Source organism: Lissotriton vulgaris, chromosome 2_1, assembly GCF_964263255.1.
Source record: "Lissotriton vulgaris chromosome 2_1, aLisVul1.2, whole genome shotgun sequence".
Taxonomy (NCBI): domain Eukaryota; kingdom Metazoa; phylum Chordata; class Amphibia; order Caudata; family Salamandridae; genus Lissotriton; species Lissotriton vulgaris.
In genome coordinates, this window is record NC_141687.1 from 2,115,233,734 (window position 1) to 2,115,234,550 (window position 817).

The window sequence follows — 817 nt, forward strand, 5'->3', positions numbered from 1 at the left end:
TCGGCGGGTCTTGGGGTCCAAAATGTTCCACTGCCCAGTTAAATCTCGCCTTGGTGCCTGCTCCATTCATGAAGTCCCAATCTGCGTCTCTGGGCTATAGCTTGCTTATTCTCCACACCGGCCCCCACGATACTAAGGATGCCTGGTCTCCTCCTTCGGGGTGTCCGGGTGTGGGCGCCTCAGAGGGTGTGCTAGGATTCCACAGCGGCATTCATACTAGCGCCTTGAGCGCCTTGGGGGTGAGTAGTGCGCTATTCTTGTATCAATTTCCGCTACAGAGCTGATTGGCATGGCCCCTGCGCTGGGATGACACGCATTATTCGTGATTCGTTCCATAGTAGGGCTTGTTTTTCCCTCCTCCGGCGGCGGTGGTTGTTCCCGGGGTTTCTCTGGGTGCGTTCTCTACGCATGTCTCCGGACTCCCTCCCTCTGCCTGCGTCCGTTGTGATGGGCGTTGTGGAGGTGGGCTTTGTCACCTTTACCGCTCTGGTGGCCGCGAGGCTGGCTCGGCCGGCTAGTCTGGCTGCGTCCTTGTCGGCGGTGACGGCGTTTTAGCCGACTGGCCTACTCTGGCTGTCTCCGGTCTTTTCATTTGGGGCCCGCTCCCCTGGGCGCGGCCTTCCTTCGGGCTCCTCGTCCGCCTGTGGGTGAGGGCGTCCCGCCCTAGCTTGGGTGGGGTCCTTCGGCCATTCCACCCGGATTTCGGGGTGTCGGCCTTCACGAGGTGCGTTCAGGTTTGGCTTCCGGGCCCGAGTTTCGGCTTTTCCCGGTCTCGTACTGGTGCTGCCGCTCCCTTTTTCGCCCCTAGATCCTGGCT

General features: G+C 61.0%; 1 pseudogene; it reads left to right on the top strand.

The window, feature by feature from the left end:
- Window positions 1–242: 242 nt before the first annotated feature.
- Window positions 243–342, top strand: LOC147733792 (U6 spliceosomal RNA; annotated as a pseudogene).
- The last annotated feature ends 475 nt before the right edge of the window (window positions 343–817 follow it).